This window comes from Odocoileus virginianus, chromosome 2 (genome assembly GCF_023699985.2).
Source record: "Odocoileus virginianus isolate 20LAN1187 ecotype Illinois chromosome 2, Ovbor_1.2, whole genome shotgun sequence".
Classification (NCBI taxonomy): Eukaryota; Metazoa; Chordata; class Mammalia; order Artiodactyla; family Cervidae; genus Odocoileus; species Odocoileus virginianus.
In genome coordinates, this window is record NC_069675.1 from 44,207,861 (window position 1) to 44,217,414 (window position 9,554).

The 9,554-nt window shown below is 41.7% G+C and overlaps 1 non-coding gene across 1 annotated transcript; it reads right to left on the reverse strand.

Moving 5' to 3' along the window:
* Positions 1 to 9,168: 9,168 nt before the first annotated feature.
* Positions 9,169 to 9,271, reverse strand: LOC139031595 (U6 spliceosomal RNA). Its single transcript, XR_011484094.1, has one exon. It is a non-coding gene; the product is annotated as a U6 spliceosomal RNA (small nuclear RNA).
* Positions 9,272 to 9,554: the final 283 nt, after the last annotated feature.

Genomic DNA, 9,554 nt, shown 5'->3' on the forward strand with positions numbered 1-9,554 from the left:
AGCAGGAAGTTCATGGTTCACATATTGCTGAAGCCTGGCTTGGAGAATTTTGAGAATTACTTTACTAGCTTGTGAGATGAGTGCAAATGTGTGGTAGTTTGAGCATTCTCTGGCATTGCCTTTCTTTGGGATTGGAATGAAAACTGACCTTTTCTAGTCCTGTGGCCACTGCTGAGTTTTCCAAATTTGCTGACATATTGAATGCAACACTTTCACAGCATCATCTTTTAGGATTTGATATAGCTCAACTGGAATTCCATCACCTCTACTAGCTTTGTTCGTAGTGATGCTTCCTAAGGCCCACTTGACTTCACATTCTAGGATGTCTGGCTCTAGGTGAGTGATCACACCATCATGATTATCTGGGTTGTGAAGGTTTTTTTTTTGTACAACTCTCCTGTGTATTCTTGCTACCTCTTCTTAATATCTTCTGCTTCTGTTAGGTCCATACCATTTCTGGCCTTTGTTGAGCCCATCTTCGCATGAAATATTCCCTTGGTATCTCTAATTTTCTTGAAGAGATCTCTAGTCTTTCCCATTCTATTGTTTTCCTCTATTTCTTTGCACTGATCACTGAGGAAGGCTTTCTTATCTCTCCTTGCTATTCTTTGGAACTCTGTATTCAAATGGGTATATCTTTCCTTTTCTGCTTTGCTTTTGGCTTCTCCTACTTTTCACAGCTATTTGTAAGGCCTCCTCAGACAGCCATTTTGCTCTTTTGCATTTCTTTTTCTTGGGGATGGTCTTGCTCCCTGTCTCCTGTACAATGTCACGAACCTCTGTCCATAGTTCATCAGGCACTCTGTCTATCAGATCTAGTCCCTTAAATCTATTTCTCACTTCCACTGTATAATTGTAAGGGTTTTGATTTAGGTTATACCTGAATGGTCTAGTGGTTTTCCCCACTTTCTTCAATTTAAGTCTGAATTTGGCAATAACAAGTTCATGATCTGAGCCACAGTCAGCTCCCAGTCTTGGTTTTGCTGACTGTATAGAGCTTCTCCATCTTTGGCTGCAAAGAGCATAATCAGTCTGATTTTGGTGTTGACCATCTGGTGATGACCATGTGTAGAGTCTTCTCTTGTGTTGTTGGAAGAGGGTGTTTGCTATGACCAGTGCATTCTCTTGGCAAAACTCTATTAGCCTTTGCCCTGCTTCATTCTGTACTCCAAGGCCAAATTTGCCTGTTACTCCAGGTGTTTCTTGACTTCCTACTTTTGCATTCCAATCCCCTATAATGAAAAGGACATCTTTTTTGGGTGTTAGTTCTCAAAAGTCTTGTAGGTCTTCATAGAACCATTCAGCTTCAGCTTACTCAATGTTACTGGTCAGGGCATAGACTTGGATTACTGTGATATTGAATGGTTTGCCTTGGAAATGAACAGAGATCATTCTGTTGTTTTTGAGGTTGTATCCAAGTACTGCATTTCAGACTCTTTTGTTGACTATGATGGCTACTCTATTTCTTCTAAGGGATTCCTACCCACAGTAGTAGATATAATGGTCATCTGAGTTAAATTCACCCATTCCAGTCCATCTTAGTTCGCTGATTCCTAAATTGTCAATGTTCACTCTTGCCATCTCCTGTGACCACTTCCAATTAGCTTTGATTCATGGACCTAACATTCCAGGTTCCTACACAATATTGCTCTTTACAGCATCAGACCTTGGTTCTATCACCAGTCACATCCACAACTGGGCATTGTTTTTGCTTTGGCTCCATCCCTTCATTCTTTCTGGAGTTATTTCTCCACTGATCTCTAGTAGCATAGTGGGCACCTACCCACCTGGGGAGTTCCTCTTTCAGTGTCCTATCTTTTTGCCTTTTCATACTGTTCATGGGGTTCTCAAGGCAAGAATACTGAAGTGGTTTACCATTTCCTTCTCCCATGGACCACATTCTGTCAGAACTTGCCACCATGACCCAACCGTCTTGGGTGGCCCCACACGGCATGGCTTAGTTTCACTGAGTGAGACAAGCCTGTGGTCCATGTGATCAGATTGGCTAGTTTCTGTGATTGTGGTTTCAGTGTGCCCTCTGATGCCCTCTCTCAGCGCCTACCATTTTACTTGGGTTTCTCTTACCTTGGACGTGGTGTATCTCTTCAGGGCTGCTCCAGCAAAGTGCAGCCGCTGCTCCCTACCTTGGTTGTGGGGTATCTCCTCTCGGCCAGCCGCTCCTGACCTTGAACCTGGGGTAGCTCCTCTAGCCCACCGCTCCTGATCTTGGACGTGGGGTAGCTCGCCACGCAGCCGCTGCTTGTGTGTTGTCAATTCCAATCTCCCAATTTACCCCTCCCCCTACTTTTCCCCTTGTTACCTGGTAAGTTTGTTTTCTACATCTTGACTCTATTTCTGTTTTGTGAGTAAATTCATTTGTACCATTTTTTCAGATTCCATACATAAATTATATCATATGACATTATTTTTCTCTACCTGACTTACTTCACTCAGTATAACAAGGATTTCCTTTAAGGCTGAAAAATATTTTACCATATATGTATATTTACCCATTTTATTAGTGTTGATAAAATATCCCCCAATTTCTTTATCTGTTCATCCATGGACAGACACTTTTGTTATTTCCAATATCTTGGCTATGGTGAATAATATTGCAATAAACATGGGAGTGCACATATTGCTTTAAGATACTGATTTAATTTCCTTTGGATATATATTAAGAAGTAGGATTACTGGATCATATGGCAGTTTCATTTTTAAGTTTTTGAGGAACTTTCCTACTGTTTTCCATGGTGGCTTTACCAATTTACCTTCCTACCAAAAGTGTAGAAATGTTCTGTTTTCTTTAAAACCTCATCAACACTTCTTATCTCTTGTCTTTTTGATAATAGCCATTTTAACAGATGTGAGATATCTCACTGTGGTTTTGATTTGCATTTCCCTGATGGTTAGGAACGTTGAACAAGTTTTCATATAATTGTTAGTCATTCATAAGTCTTCTTTAGAGAAACATCTATTCAGTTCCTTTGCCCATTAAAAAAAATAATTTTATTTGTTTTTGATTGAGCTGGGTTTTCATTGCTTTGCTCAGGCTTTCTCTAGTTGCGGTGAGTGAGGGCTCTTTCTAGGTTTGGCGCATGGGCTTTAGTAGTTGCAGCACCCAAGCTCAGTAGTTGCGGCCTGTGGGCCCTAGAGTGTGGGACCAGTAGTTGTGGCACACAGGCTTTGTTGCTCTGTGGCATGTGGAATCTTCTCAGACCAGGACTGAACCCGAGTCCCCTGCATTGGCGGGCAGATTCCTATCCACTGCACCACCCTGGAAGTCCCCTTTGCCCATTTTTACATTGGATTATTACTGTTTCCAGTTGAGTTGTATGATTTCTTTATACATTTTGGATATTAATCCTTTATCTGATACATGGTTTGCAAAGCTTTTCTCCCATTCTAGAGGTTGCCTTTTCATTTTGTTATGTGTTTCCTTGCTGTGCAGAAACTTTTTAGTTTGATGTTATCCCTCTTGTTTATTTTTGCTTTTGTTGTAGGTGCTTTTGGTGTCATCAAATAAATCATTGCCAAGATCTGTGTGGGGGGACTCATTCCATATATTTTGTTCTAGAATGTTCATTGTAGCATTTTTTTGAAGTCTTTATTGAATTTGTTGCAATATTGCATCTGTTGTCTATACTCTGGCTTGTTGGCCTGGAGTATGTGGGATCTTAGCTCCCTCACCAGGGATCTAACCCATGTACCCTGCACTAGAAGGAGAAACCTCAACCACTGGATCACCAGGCAAGTCCCTGTAGTATTGTTATAATGGAGAAAAACTAGAGGAAGCCTCAATGCCCAATAATCAAGATATCAGTTCATTCAATGGAATACCATGTTGCCATTAAAGATAGTGTAATAATAGTGTAAAAGAATATTTCACTTGGAAAAATGTTTACTCTTTATTCAGAGAGAAAATATTAAAAATGTTGTATTAGGGGACTTCCCTGGTGGTCCAGTGGCTAAGATTCTGCACTCCCAATGCACAGAGTGAGGTTCCATCCTTGGTCAGGGAACTAGATCCCACATCACAGCAACTAAGAGTTTGCATGCTACAGCTATGACCTGGTGCAGCCAAATAAATAAATAAATATTTAAAAAAGTTGTCGTAGTAGTTTCTTTTTGTAAAAGAAAAAGTACATATATGTTTGTGCTCAGTCGCTCAATCATGTCCAATGCTTTGTGATTCCAGCCCACCAGACTCCTCTGTCCATGGGATTTCCCAGGCAAGAATACTGGTATGAGTTGCCATTTCCTCCTCCAGGGGATCTTTCTGACCCAGGGGTCATACCTGTATCTCTTACATCTCCTGCACTGGCAGTGGGTTCTTTACCACTAGTACCACCTGGGAAGCTGCTACATATATGTTTACATTAATAGAAAAAAGGATATTTAAATAAAGACAGTAAACAGTTGATGGGATCATTTCTGGTTGGGGGAATTGGGTGATAGGATTTTTTTCTGTGTGTTTTCAAAAAATTCTAAAAACATCTGAATAACGTTTTTCAAAATTTCCAAGCAACATGGTTGTAAAACACTCACCAGAGATGGACTGAGTGTGCTCCTAGGTGTCTGCAAACTTGGCCTCTGGGATTGGGCAGCCCCTTGCCTTCGTTCTCTGTGGTCTCCATTTTCCCACCTCCTAAATGTGGGTGGATGAGCTTAGAGTCTCAGATGTCTACTGTTTGCAGTTGCTGTTGTCAGCTGACAAGCCCTGTGAGGATCTGTGCCAAAGCATTCACTCATTCTTGTTATCCATTAATAGCATGTGGGACACACATGTCTCTGACAGATAACTTACCTTCAAATGATTTACATGTATGTCTATTCCCTCATTGGGCCTTTGCTCCAAAGTAAACATAAGGTAAAGGCTTCTGGTGTGTGTGCTCAGTCGTGTCTGATACTTTGTGACCCCATGGTCTGTAGCCCCCTGCCAAGGCTCCTTTATCCATGGAATTTCCCAGGCAAGAATACTGGAGTGGGTTGCCATTTGCTTCTGCAGGAGATCTTCCCAACCCAGGGACTGAGCCCTTGTCTCCTGAATTGGCAGGTGGATTCTTTACCACTAGTGTCACTTGGGTGGTTCAGCAGTAAAGAATCTGCCTGCCAATGCAGGAGGCAAGAGTTCGATCCCTAGGTTGGGAAGATCCCCTGGAGAAGGAAATGGCAACCCAATCCAGTATTCTTGCCTGGAAAATTTCATAGACAGAGGAACCTGGCACACTACAGTCCATGGGGTTGCACAAGAGTTAGACATGACTGAGTGACTAAACCACCACTACCACCAAACATGAAGTAAAGAAGGGACACGGCCCATTTTATATATATATATATATATATATATATATATATACATATATATATATTTAACATCTGTTACAATTTATATGTTATTTTTATTTATTTGCATTTTATTTTGGGCCATGCTGTTTGGCATGTGGGATCTTAGTTCCCCAACCAGGAACTGAACCCACATCCCCTGCATTGGAAGCATTGAGTCTTAACCACTGGACCACCAGAGAAGGCCCAGGGCGCATTTTAGAGCCCAGAAAGTTGAAGTCCAGGCTGATGAACATTGCCTATGTGTGGTGTTTTTTTTTGTCCAGGGCCACTTGAAGTGGCCTCTGCTAACCCCAGGGCCTTTGTATGTACAGGGACCCCAGAGCTCCTGTTTATTTATGTATTATTTTTTTCAAGTGAAGTTGTTAACAGTTTATCTTTTTTTGATTGATGTATTATTGATTTACAATGTTGTGTTAATTACTGCTGTATGGCAAAGTGACTCAGTTATACATGTACATACATTCTTTTTTATGTTCCTTTCCATTATGATTTATTACAGGATATTGAATATAGTTCCCTGTGCTCTGCAGTAGGACCTTGTTAATCATCCATTCTATATATACCACTTTGCATCTGCTAAATGCAAATTCCCAACCCATCTGTCTCCCACTTCCCCTCCTCCCCCTTGGCAACCGCAAGTCTGTTCCCAGAGCTCCTTTATATTATCAGGTCACTGAGGAAAACCAGGCATAGACTCACACGGAGAAAGAATCTATGAGTGACAGAAGCAAAAGCAGTTTCTGGGACAGAAAAATCCCCCAAAGTCCTGGGGAAAAGATTATCTTGCTAGTTGATCATCAGGGGTTATCTAATAATTTGCTCCAAGTCTCAGATTCTTTATCTGCATTAGGTGGGTTGGGGAGGTTTGGATTCCATGGCCTTTTCAGCTGAAAAATTCCAAGACTGTTAGGTTTGATGGGGATTTTTAAAGTCCACAGTCTTTGAGGTGAGAAGACAGGGAGAAGAAGGGAAGAGAAGAAATACGGTAATGACTTTGTCAGTCCAGACAGCTGTCTACTGTGCCTTCTTGGTTTTTTAAACTAGCATTGTCCAATAGAAGTATTATAAAGCAAACTCATATGTAATTGTAATTTTTCTTTTTTTAAAAGTGTTGTCTGGAAACCCAGGCTTGAGAGGGGGTGCCAGTATTTTTATTTATTATTATTACTTTACAAATGTTTATTTGGCCGTGCTGGGTCTTAGTTGCAGCATGTGGGATCTGGAATCTTCAGCTGTGGCAGGTGGGATCTAGTTCCCTGACCAGAGACTGAACCTGGGCACCCTGTGTTGGGAGAGCAGAGTCTTAGCTACTGGACTACCAGGGAAATCCCAATTTTAATTTTTCTAGTAGCTACATTTTGAGAAGTAAGAATAAATAGGTGAAATTAATTTTAATAATATAACTGATTTAGTCTAATATATAAAAAATATGGGAGCTTCCCAGGTGGCAGGCACAATGGTAAAGAACCCACCCCACCTGCCAGTATAGGAGGCGAAGGAGACGGGGTTCTATCCCTAGGTCAGGAAGATACCTTGGAGTAGGAAATGGCCACTGACTCCAGTATTCTTGTCTGAGAAATCCCATGGACAGAGGAGCCTGGCAGCCTACAGTCCATGGAGTCATGAAGAGTCAGACACAACCGAGAGACTGAGCATACACATCAAAAATATTGTATGATGAATATAAAAATCCTTGAGAGATCTTATGTTTATTTTTTGGTATGAAGTCTTTACTATCTGGTGTGCATTTTACACTTAGGGCACATGTCCATTTTGACTAGCTACGCTTCAAATTCTCAATAGCCACAGGTAGCTAGGGACTACCATATTGGACAGTGCAGCTTTAATCCCTATGCGGTTCCGTTCAGTTCAGTCGCTCAGTCGAGTCCGACTCTTTGCGACCCCATGAATTGCAGCACGCCAGGCCTCCCTGTCCATCACCAACTTCCGGAGTTTACTCAAACACATGTCCATCGAGTCGGTGATGCCATCCAGCCATCTCATCCTCTGTCGTCCCCTTCTCCTCCTGTCCCCAATCCCTCCCAGCATCAGGGACTTTTCCAATGAGTCAACTCTTCGCATGAGGTGGCCGAAGTATTGTAGGGCTTACTTCTCACCTTATATAGATGGGAAAAGAGAGTTAGAGGATCTCCAGTGCACCTAGCGGAGCAGAGAAAGGGCCCCACGCCTTCCCTCTGCCCCTCGGCTGATTCTCCAATTCTACCCCACCGTCCTCCATAGCCTGAGGCACAGTCCATCCTCTTTGTGCTCAAAGGCAAGTGGGAAGAGAGAACCAATTCACTTCTAGTGCAGTGACATGCCAGATAGTGCAGTGGGGTTCAGAGCAGGAAGAGGGCTGTGAGGCTTGGAGGAGACAGGTCAAGTTATCTTTCAGCAACTGAATGGCCTGGGCTGAGAGTCGTGGCTGGGTAGGTCTCCCTGATAAGATGCCTAGACAAATAGATTCCTGGAGACCCATCTCAAGGACACATGGGCCAGTCTTCCATGACCTGTGACTTTCTTATCTGTACACAGAATTTCAAGTTTCACTGGGGCTTGGCCCTGCCAGAGAGGCATAAAGTGCCCAGTAGCAAGAAGAGAAGGCATCCATAAAAATAGCAATGATAATATGAACACTAATAGTGATGTGTGAAACCACACAGGGAAAAGTGGTTCTGCCCTTGGCAGTGCAGTATTTCCCCCAGCATCCCTGGGAGACACACGGTTCCCATATTGGAGGCCCTCCCCTCACTGTTCCTGGGTCCAGTGCTGACATTCAGGGAGACCACCCCCATGCCAGGTTCCTGCTGCTGATCTGCTTGGGTGGGGGTGGGGGGAGTCTCAGAATGTCTTTTCTTGAGTGTAACCAATCAAGAGACCACTCCATGTGATCCATGAATTTAGGTGATTTTTTTTCTACTGAAGACTCTATAATGAAAGTAACTACCTATCAAACATGAACTGTTTGCCTTACGGACAAAAGTGTAAGGGGACCAAAAAAAAAAGTGTAAGGGGACAGAGTAGGGTGTGGGTTACACAGGGAGGGACTGTGTGGCTGAGCCAAGGAGGGGCAGGATTGAGAACAGATGTCCATCTACAGAAGAATGGATAAAAAAGATGTGGTACTTATATACAAAGGCATAGTACTCAGCCATAAAAAGGAACAAAGCTGTATCATTTGTAGAGATGTGAATGGACCTAGGAAATATCGTATAGAGTGAAGTACACCAGAAAGAAAAAAACAAATATCATCTATTAACACATATGTGTAGAAGTTAGAAACATGGTACAGATGATCTTATTTGGAAAGTAGAAATAGAGACACAGACGTAGAGAACAAATTCATGGATACCAAGGGGGAAAGGAGTGGGTAAGAGGAATCAGGAGATTGGGATTGACATATTTACACTATTAACACTATGATAAAATAGATAACTAATGAGAACCTACTATACAGCACGGGGAACGCTACTTAATGCACTGCAGTGATCTGAATGGGAAGGAAATCCAAAAGGGAGGAAATATATATAGATGTATGGCTGATTCGTTTTGCTGTACAGTTGAAACTAACACATTGTAAAGCAACTATACTTCAATAAAAATTAATTTTAAAAAATAAAATAATTTTAAAAAGATTCTTTCCCGTATAGGCGATTAGAGTATTGAGTAGCTATACAATAGGTTCTTATTAGTTATCTATTTAATATATAGCAGTGTGTATATGTCAATCCCAATCTTGCAATTTGTCCATGGCCTCTACCCCCAACCCCCTGGTAACCATGTTTGTTTGCTACATCTGTGACTCTACTTTTGTTTGGTAAAAATATGGAAAGCTTCATGAATTTGCATATCATCCTTGTGTAGGGTCCATGCTAATCTTCTCTGTATGGTTCCAATTGTAATGTATGTACTGCTTAAATGATCAATCTTTTTCATTTAGAAAAGTCCCTTTAACATTTCTCTTGAAGATGGCTTGATGGTTTTACAGGCTCTTGCTTGTCTGTGAAATTTTTGATCACTTCATCAAATCTGAACCAAAGCCTTGCAGATAAAGTATTCTTGGTCGTAGTTTTTTCCCTTTTATCACATTAAATATATTATGCCATTCCCTTCTGGCCTGCAGATTTTCTGCTGAAAAGTCAGCTGACAGACTTTATGGGAGTTTCCTTGTATGTCACTTTTTGCTTTTCCTTCCTACTTTAATA